At 43.7% G+C, this 10,622-nt stretch overlaps 1 pseudogene; it reads left to right on the forward strand.

Annotated features, from left to right (window-relative positions):
- The first annotated feature begins 117 nt into the window (after positions 1–117).
- The window catches only part of LOC111974448 (calretinin-like), a 15,045-nt pseudogene continuing 4,540 nt past the window's right edge, over positions 118–10,622 (forward strand).

Here is a 10,622-nt window from a genome sequence, read left to right on the forward strand (position 1 = left end):
TCCCTCATCCCTCTGAGAGGAGTGACTGAGAACCGATCAGCCTGTCACACTCCATGCAGGCTCAGAGCCGCTGCGCCCCCGTTCTGTCAGCCGGAGAAGTGCATGCACCGCGGGTGGGTTTAAAAGCCCCGGCTGAGCGCGAGCTGCTGACAGTTTAGAGAGGCTTTAGATCCGACTGGGACAAAGTTAACTCGGGATTTCCACGTGCTCCAGGAAGAAGGAAAATAAGCAGTAGCGACTGAACGATGGCGACTCAAGCACAGCAGCCACCTCATCTCCACCTGGCAGAGCTGACCGCAACGCAGTTTCTTGACATCTGGAAACATTTCGATGCAGACGGTCAGTACTGCGGCCAGGGGGTTAAACTTGGGCAGGACTGTACTATGSGCATARCATAGGAGTAGGCTGGTTGTAAATTCAGAATGGTTGGATAGTTGTTAAATTGATAGACTAGTGCTTGGTGGAACAGAGGAAGTGAGCAGATGTGATAGATGAGGGTAGCGAGTCATGTGTGTTGTACTGCGGGACAGAGGAAGTGAGAAGATGTGATAGACGAGGGCAGGAAGTCCTGTGTGTTGTACTGCGGGACAGGAGCATATGGGTTGTTATTTGGACAGAGTCTTGGGACTCTTGGCAGTGATTGTCAGTCAGAGTGTGTCCTGTGCATTGTTCCGTGATCATGCACTTCTGCAAAGATTTGTAACTTTACACTTGTTTATTAACTTTAATTACCAAATTAGCATATTGAAGTTGTATAAACGGGCATTTGTGGGGTTTGTAGATATTTGTTGCAGAACTGTGGGATAAGGAAACATTTTAAAGTAGAAAAGTAGAAAAGCATTTTCAAATAGTTCAGTTTGTGCATTTTTCCCACACGAGCATTATATGAGATTTCAGTCGACACGTAATCCCCAATAACCATGTTTGTTAATCATCATTTTCTTTTAGTTCCTCAATTACGCCTCAGTAAGAACCGCGCAAAGCTATGGAACAGAAGAGCGCTGCTTTGGACCACATTTGTGTCACTGTTTTCTGTGCGGTAAACACGACAGTCTAATACAGCATTACATTCTTTGAGATTGAACATGCGTTCTTGCGTGATCATTTATTATATTATGTGGTGACGTGTGTGTATTACGGAGTGGCTGTTTTTAACGCTGTTTGTTCGCTGTGAATTATATATGTTTCTGGCTTGTAGCGACCCCCACGAGGCAACCGGATCCGCGCGTCTCCTATGAATGAATTTACAGTAGCCTATGTCATCACCGGGGCTTCTGCCAGGCGCGCGTGTATTGAGTGGAGATGGAGAGAGAGTAGGGGGGAAGGGGGAATTAGAGCGAAGGGGGAGCCGATGTGGTGAAGAGATGGAGGATGAAGTGACAGAGAGAGGATTAACAGTGCAGTGGGGGAAAATGGAGAGTCGAGGAATGAAATATAGGAAATAGCCATTAAGCCTTTAAGTCATTGGGGGGGGTGGGTGAGGGGGGGTAGTGCAGCTCGAAGGCCCAGTCGCGGGTATGGTGGTGCGTCACTGTTGCGCTAGAGCTGGTCTCCGTACACAGCACTCAAAGGTGATCATGAAAGGTTTATAAACAGTGATTATAGACAGCTATACATTGCTAAATCCCATGACCTCCCAGTATCTCTCATTTAGTTCTTTGGATTTAAATATATTGCATTGTATAGCACGTGGTTTCTTTTTTTAATCCATCCATGCAGTTCATTTCTGACTGCGCAAAGCATGTTGAATCCTTCTCCCCATCCCATGGTGGCCCTTAGGGCCGTTGGAGACGTTCTGCTTGCAGCAAAACGCTGGACTAGGCCCGTTTAGACTACTGGAGGGCTCTACTAAAACACGCCCTGTTGAAGTGTGTAAAGATGTGTCAAAAAGTCTGTGCAATTGTGCAGGCTTGAACTGTTAATGCCCCATAGCGCTCACTCTGCAGCTCTGCAGCCTCTCACCTAGAAGCGTGTAACAGTCCACACCTGAGCAAGCGCAGGGATTCTTAGCGCTCAAGCACTCCACTGCCCCAGCCGAGGTTAAATCCGCCCACCGGGTCAACTGAAGCCATACCATCCCTGGCGGTGCACTGGGCTGGAATGGACCTAGAAGTAGTAGAGCCAGGGATGAGGAAATGAGTGCAATTACACACACACACACACACACACACACACACACACACACACACACACACACACACACACACACACCACACACACACACACACACACACACACACACACACACACACACACAACACAACACACACACACACTCTATTCACAAATTATATGTTGTGGAATTAAAAATAGGTCTCACTGTTCGCTGTAATACATGAATGCATTTAAGGTTTTCAGAGAGATGTCGTGCCAGTGATCCATCTGTGAGAGGCAGAGGTGGTTAACAGAAACACATTGCGGCCAAGCGGGTTTGTGTCGGTCTGTCTTGTCGAATCCGTGCACCAATCTGTGTCCATAGTCTCATACATGATAAAGTGGGACTAGAGCTGGGGTAGTGGAGCATGCTTTTCAAGAATCCTAGATTTTATTTTTCGGCCACTGTCAATGACACGTTTCAGATTTAAAACTTCAGATGATTCACTCTTAGGACAGGCCTTGTATGGTGTGTGCGTGTGTGTTATGGTTTGTGCAGTGTGTGTGTGTGTGTGTGTTATGGTTTGTGCAGAATGTGTCTGTGTGTGGACTAGAGAATAGGCCTATGATATTTGGGAAGGGCATGCATTATTCCACTCTTCACACCAAATATTATTACATGCAAGGAAACAAGATCTATGTCTAACAWAACTGGAAAATGTATGAACAGGGTCAAGCCTTTTGGGGCCCTATACGAGATTTGGTTGGGGGGCCTGCCACCTATCTAGCAACATATTTGAGTGGCTCCCCACTTGACCACGGAGATATTTATTTATTTTTTAAAGTTAATTTCCTGTAATTCTACACATTTTGCCTTGGGGCATAGAGAAAATGTTGCAGGTTTAAAGCAAGTTTTCTGCAATTCTACACATTTTTCCATAGGGCGTAAAAAACCTATCGCAAATGTCTAACTAATTTCATGCAATGCTATTCGTAAGTGAGAGTGGCAAACAAAATTAATGGGGGCCTCCTAGAGGACAGGGCCACTTCGTTCCCGGTAACTACAAATTTATATAGCAGAGTAGACCAATTTARCAATCTAAAAATGCGTAGCTTCGTGGGCTAATTGAGTGCTGTCAGTGACTGACATAACAAGAGGAAAACTGCTGATGCACAACCACATTTCGAAATTGCGCTTTGTGTATTCTACTGTTCTAACTCTCAACTGAGTGACTCMCTCTACTATAGTCCCATTGATGTAGATCGGGGCATGTTCCCTCCTCTGCTTCCTGAAATCAACAGTCAACTCATTTGTTTTGTTTTGCTGACAATGAGGGAGAGGTTGTTGTCATGATGTCACCACAATGCCAGTTCACTTACCGCCTCCCTATAAGTGGACTGGTCGTTGTTGGTTATCAGGCCTACAACCGTGGTGTCATCAGCAAACTTGCTGTACACCATGCGTAGTCAGTCACATGCCTGTCATGTTTGTGAATGTCGCTACAGAAGATCTAGTGCCCCAATAAACATCTACCTGACCCCCCACTGTCAATCCCCCAGGCACAAAGCAATTCCACTGTGAATATGTTGCTGATGCTCTCTGAGCTGCAGGCGATTCCTGTTTTTAAATACCGTTCTGCAGCAGCATTACCAGAGAATTTCTACACTTCCCATTCGTAAATGCCATCCTGATCCGCCTAAAGGCTCCAGATGCGGGCAGTGCTTTGGTCATGTGACTAATGCAGAACCCCCACCTTCTCCCAACACTGAGCTAAACTACAAGGATGTTAGAGATGGTCCTTTCTTCTACATCTCTCTCTCTCTCTCTCTCTCTCTCTCTGTTTCTCCTTCTCTATCTGCCTGTAGGGTGTGTGATGTGTGTGTGTGATGTGTGTTTCTCCCGTGTGTGTTTGATGGCCTCTGAGTGTTTCTCTCATTTCCCCAATGGGGGAACGCAGAGAGCACAGACAGCACAGACCTGGGGGAACTCACACAGCACAGACCTGGGGGAACTCACACAGCACAGACCTGGGGGAACTCACACAGCACAGACTGTTAGAGATCTGATCAGCCAAGACAATTAGGAACTTGTTATATTCTCAATCAGCCTTAAATATCTACAGCATGTGGGTTGCCCCTACAGTGTGCGCACGCGCACACACACACACGCACACGCACACACAGACACACACTTATCAAGTTCTCTCTTTCCCCTTTCAATGATTTTCTTCCCGTGTGGGTCAGCTATCATTTTATTCCTATGGTGCTATGACACAATAAGTCACATTAAGCCCCTGCCCTTTCAAATCCCTCCCTCCGACCTAGCCTCCCTTTCTCTCCTCCTCRCTTTCTCTCCTCCTCCCTCTATCTCATCCCCATCAGATACTGGGCCTGATGGTTTTGCTGGGATAGCAGACTAATCCTAGTAAAGGCCAGGGAGCTCAGCAGTGTGTGTGCGTGTGTGTTGGATATACTGTATATATGTGACTCAATGTTATGTTACTGTACTCCTGTGGGAGTCGTGTTGGCCAGATGGGCAATATCGTGTGACTGTAGCATTAGGCTAGATAATGAGAGTGTTTTTGTCAGCAGGTTTCCATATCGTTTAGAGTATGCAAACAGTCACACTCTCTGGACTCCTTGTGGACTCGTTGTTCTGGACTTTCATTGAGGTACTTGTTGAGCAAAGGGCTTAAAAAATGCCTCTATATTGAACCCTGTTTTTTTTTACAGTAATGGAACACACACTACATACCAGGGTTCTATTTCAATTCACATTTGGTGATATACCGAGCATCTTATCCCCTCAACTCCTTCTCAACTGTATTGGAGAAGAAGGTCCAAGGTCCCTCCCCTGACTTTTTTCTCCAATGGGATTTGCGAAGGAGGTGAGGAGAGAGGATGCCAGGAATCAAGGAAAGATTAATTAAGACATAATTAACTATTATGTTTTCCACAGGTTCAAAGGTCAATGTAATCTCAATCTCACTGATCCCAGGAATGACCTTTAACCCTTGGGTATGTTCTACAGGAAATGGCTACATCGAGGGAAAGGAGCTGGAGAACTTCTTCCGGCAGCTAGAGACCGCGCGGAGAGGAACAGGCGTGGTGAGTGGGTTTGAATACTTTGAAAATGCACCCTTCTTTCCTTCCTGCCTTAAAGCGAGTGACTGACTCCATCCTAGTCGAGGCAACCTTAAACATTGTATTTAAATGATAAAATTGTCCACTTTACTTGACTGTCATCATCCACAGTGTATTCAGACTTCTAGATAGGCTGATAGACTGGATAATGACAATTTGATATAATATGCTGTAACAACTCATCATCACAGAGAGTCGTTAGGTAGGAAGTCTCTGTTTTATCTGTTTTTGATTTATTCTGTGTGTGTTTGTGTGTGTGTGTGTGTTTGTCTATTCAAGGATCCCACACATGCTGCGTTTAGAGAGAAAATTAAGGAGTTCATGATGAAATTTGACAAGAATGCAGACGGAAGAATCGAGATGTCAGAYGTAAGACTCATACTGTACACAAGCACATTCAAACTCCTCTGTTGAAATGTCTACTTACTTTTTATGTTTTCCTCTGATGCTACAGTTGAAGTCGGAAGTTTACATACARCTTAGCCAAATACATTTAAACTCAGTTTTTCACAATTCCGGACATTTAATCAGAGTAAAAATTCCCTGTCTTAGGTCAGTTATTATCACCACTTTATTTTAAGAATGTGAAATGTCAGAATAATAGTAGAGAGAATGATTTATTTGTCACGCCCTGACCATAGAGAGACTTTTTTATTCTCTATTTTGGTTAGGTCGGGGTGTGACTGGGGTTGATGGCTGCGTGTCCATGGTGTTTATACTTGGTACTATTGTTTGTAAGATGAACGTGTACCTTCAGGTTTTGGAATTGCTCCCAAGGATGAACCAGACTTGTGGAGGTCATACAATGTTTTCTTAAGGTCTTGGCTGATTTCCTTTGATTTTCCCATGATGTCACAACAGAGGCACTTGAGTTTGACAGGTAGGCCTTGAACATACATCTCCACAGGTACACTCAAATTGCTCAAATTATGTAATTGCCTATCAGAAGCTTCCCTAAGAGCCATGACATATTTTCTTAGAAATTTTCCAAGCTTTTAAGGCACATTTAACTTAGTGTGATAATCTTCTGACGCCTGGATATGTTGATACGGTGATTTATAAGTGAAATAATTGTCTGTAACTATTGTTGGAAAAATTACTTGGTGTCATTGCACAAAGTAGATTCTAAACTTGCAATACTATAGGTTTGTTAACAAGACATTTGTGGAGATGGTTTGAAACAAGTTTTAATGACTACATCCTAAGTGTATGTAAACTTCTCGACTTCACGTATTCTGCATATATGTTTTTGGTTTGTTCCACAGTGTTGTTGTTGAAATCCGCTTAATTTGAGTTAGTAGCCAAGTTGTACTAATCCTCTCTCTCTATATTTTCTCTCTCTCTCCTTTCTCTCTCCAGTTAGCTCAGATTCTGCCCACAGAGGAGAATTTCTGCTTTGTTTCAGAACATTTGTGGATCCAGTGCAGAATTCATGGTGCGGTAAGTTGTGTCTGTGTCTGTCTGTCTGTCTGTGTCTTTGCTGTGTGTGTGTCTGTGTCTGTCTGTCTGTGTTTTGGTGTGTGTGGTTGTGTGTTGTGTGTGTGTGTGTTGTGTGTGTGTGTGTGTGTGTGTGTGTGTGTGTGTGTGTGTGTGTGTGTGTGTGTGTGTGTGTGTGTGTGTGTGTGTGTGTGTGTGTAAGCCCACTGCACTGTACAGTATTTAATCACTAAAGATGGCTCCTGCTATCATTGCTCTCTGATACAGATAACTTTTTGGTGTTTTGCTAAGTCTGATCACTTCGTCCCATACACAAAAACCAACACAAAACACATCCATCCACATACACAGAATCAATCCAAGAGAGCTTAGAAATATCAGGGAAACAGGCATCTCCTTGTGTAACATTTTATATCTAGAAATAACTAGAGAGAGAAGAGAGATAGGGGGGGGGGGGTTCCTTTTAACTGTTCCTATGGTGGAGAACGCAAAATAAGGGAAGGGAGGAATGACAGAAGGAAGGAGTTTTGCAGTGGTCCAGTGTGCTGGCTACCCCGTGTTAAAAGTGGAGGGTGGGGGAGGGGAACACAGGAGCTATTCTCAGACTGCATACATTATGGATGGGTTGCAGGCTTACTGCAGGAGAGTGGGGGGATGGTGATGTGTTTGGGCATACATCTTTGATAAGGTTCCGCTCTAGACATGGACAGCTGGTAGATTAAAAACACAAATTATATACTTTTCTGTCTCACTCTCATCCTCTTCATCTCCGTCTGGCTACATTCTCTCTACCCGATTATTAGCATTATGCTCTTCCCTTGTTGTTAAAGTAAGAGGGTTTTAAGGCTTTAGATTCTTAATCTCTGTGTTTAAATGCATGTACTGTGTTGTAATGAAATGTTAAAATGCTCTGTCTACAGCCTGCGAAGGTATGACACTGATCGCAGTGGATACATCGAGGCAATGAACTGAAGGTAAACAAATGTGTCAGCTTTTAAACATTTCATAACCTTCATTAGTCAATTTCAAGACTTGTTGCTTGTTTGTCAGAGGAGGACCCTGAGCACTCATCTTTAAACTTACTTTTGGGTCATTGAGCCAGTTACCAGTGGGTAACGAGGATCTGTCTTCCTCAGGGTTTCCTGTCAGATCTTCTGAGAAGGCCAACGACACTACCGATGACAAGAAACTCAACGAATACACACAGACAATCGTGAGTGTGGACACACATACTGTACATCGTACACAAACACACAGGTTAACACCGTGAAGTAATGTTACGCCACTCACTGTGCATTTCACTCTCCAGCTGAGGATGTTTGATCTGAACGGGTGAATGGGACTGGGCTGTCTGAAATGGCAGGTGAGTGTATGTGTGTCTTGTTCACTGAGAGACTCTGTGTTATACTTGAATCCATTTTGACAGTAAAGAATCTGAATGTGACGATGTTCTTTTATCTCATTTAGGCTGCTGCCAGTTCAGGAAAATCTTCTTGCTCAAGTTCGGATGAGACCTGACCCAACCCCACCCCACACACACACATCCTTTAGGAAGTGGGGCAACGTATTCAATTTGTGAAAGAGTCGGTCACTATGTGAATTAAAGCAGTTCTTGACAATAACCCTAAGGTAAAGGTCATACAATACGTAAGTCGGCAGATCTATGGTACAATTCAGCTTTATTGATTTCACTTTAAGAGGATTAAACTGTTTATCACAGGACATTTACTGAGTCTGCACCTGGCTAGACTATCACATCGACACCCTTAAAGTCCTTGCAACACTCTTTCACACGCACTCAAGCACGCATGTTCACACACACACACACACACACACACACACACACACACAACACACACACACACACAACACACACACACACACACACACCACAACACACACACACACACACACACACACACACACACACACACACACACACACACACACACAATTTGTCTGTCAGTCCTGCAGGCTCGTTAATGAAACCAGTTAGACTTCAGTTTGTGAGGAACAGATGCAGCATTCCATGGTGCTGCAAGTCAAAATTGGGAGGTGTTCTAATGTTTGGTAATACTCAGTGTATACATTGAAGTCAGAAGTTTACATACATCTTAGCCAAATCATTTAAACTCAGTTTTTCACATTCCTGACATTTAATCCGAGTCAAAATTCCCTGTCTTAGGTCAGTTAGGATCACCACTTTATTTTAAGAATGTGAAATGTCAGGATAATAGTAGAGAGAATGATTAATTTCAGCTTTTATTTTATTTCATCACATTCCCAGTGGGTCAGAATGTTTACATACACTCAATAAGTATTTGGTAGCATTGCCTTTAAATTGTTTTAACTTGGTGCAAACGTTTGGGTAGCCTTCACAAGCTTCCTACAATAAGTTGGTGAATGTTGGCCCATTCCTCCTGACAGAGCTGGGTAACTGAGTCAGGTTTGTAGGCCTCCTTGCTCGCACAGGCTTTTTCAGTTCTGCCCACGAATGTTTATGGGATTGAGGTCAGGGCTTTGTGATGGCCACTCCATACTTGACTTTGTTGTCCTTAAGCCATTTTGCCACAACTTTGGAAGTATGCTTGGGGTCATTGTCCATTTGGAAGACCCATTTGCAACCAGCTTTACTTCCTGACTGATGTCTTGAGATGTGGCTTCAAAATATCCACATAATTTTCCTGCCTCATGATGCATCTATTTTGTGAAGTGCACCAGTCTCTCCTGCAGCAAAGCACCCCACACATGAATGCTGCACCCCGTACTTCAGGGTGGGATGGTGTTCTCGGGCTTTGCAAGCTCCCCCTTTTTTGACTTTGCCAACTATATACAGGTTGAAGTCTGGCCAATTTTTACATAAACTTAAGGGTTTGGAGTCTTAAAACTTGTTTTTCACCACTGCCACAAATTTCTTTGTTAACAACTATAGTTCTGCAAGTCGTTAGGACATCTACTTGTGTATAACCAAGTAATTTTTCCAACTTTGTTGACAGACAGATTATTTCACTTATAATTCACTGTATCACAATTCGCAGTGGGTCAAGGTTTTACATACACAAAGTTGACTTGTGCCTTTTTAAAACAGCTTTGAAAATTCCAGAAAATTATGTCATGGCTTTAGAAGCTTCTGATTGCCTATTGACATCATTTGAGCAATGGAGTTTGTACCTCTGGATGTATTTCAAGGCCTACCTTCAAACCAGTGGCTCTTTGCTTGACATTATGGGAAAATCAAAAGAAATCAGCCAAGACCTCAGAAAAAAATGGTAGAACCTCCACAGTCTGGTTCATCCTTGGGAGCAATTTCCAACACGCCTGAAGGTACCACTTTCATCTGTACAAACAATAGCACGCAAGTATAAACACCATGGGACCACGCAGCTGTCATACTGCTCAGGAATGAAGAACCTTCTGTTACCTAGATGTTGAACGTAACGAACAACAGCAAAGGACCTTGGGAAGATGCTGGAGGAAACGGGTACAAAAGTATCTATATCCACAGTAAAACGAGTCCTATATCGACTACCCTGAAAGGCCGCTCAGCAAGGAAGAAGCACTGCTCCAAAACCCCATAAAAATGCCAGATTACGGTTTGCAACTGCGCATGGAGAAAAGATGGTACTTTTTGGAGAAATGTCCTATGGTCTGATGAAAACAAAATAGAACTGTTTGGCCATAATGACCATCATTATGTTTGGAGGAAAAGGGGGAGGCCTGCAAGCCGAAGAACACATCCCACCGTGAAGCACGGGGGTGGCAGCATCATGTTGTGGGGGTGCTTTGCTGCAGCAGGGACTGGTGCACTTCACAAAATAGATGGCATCATGAGGCAGGAAAATTATGTGGATATTTTGAAGCAACATTCAAGACATCAGTCAGGAAGTTAAAACTTGGTCGCAAATGGGTCTTCCAAATGGACAATGACCCAAGAATACTTCCAAAGT

The sequence above is a fragment of the Salvelinus sp. IW2-2015 genome, linkage group LG15 (genome assembly GCF_002910315.2).
Source record: "Salvelinus sp. IW2-2015 linkage group LG15, ASM291031v2, whole genome shotgun sequence".
Taxonomy (NCBI): Eukaryota; Metazoa; Chordata; class Actinopteri; order Salmoniformes; family Salmonidae; genus Salvelinus; species Salvelinus sp. IW2-2015.